Below are 258 nucleotides of genomic sequence, written 5' to 3' on the forward strand. Positions count from 1 at the left end.
TTTTAGTTACACAAATCTCGCAAACTTCTCTCATTCATTTAAAATAAAAATATTATTATAATTATAATAACAGATAATGATAATAATAGTGATAATGATTATTATTTGTACTAGAGGTAGGAGTAGAAGTGAGTTGGGTTACTCAGCGAGGACTCGTGGTTTGTTTCGTTTCAAGCTCGACTCAGGTTGTTTTATTAAACGGGCCAGATTTAGGTTTTTGAAAAACTTATTAGTTAAAAAGTTTAATTATTCTATAAG

Source organism: Arachis duranensis, chromosome 9 (genome assembly GCF_000817695.3).
Source record: "Arachis duranensis cultivar V14167 chromosome 9, aradu.V14167.gnm2.J7QH, whole genome shotgun sequence".
Taxonomy (NCBI): Eukaryota; Viridiplantae; Streptophyta; class Magnoliopsida; order Fabales; family Fabaceae; genus Arachis; species Arachis duranensis.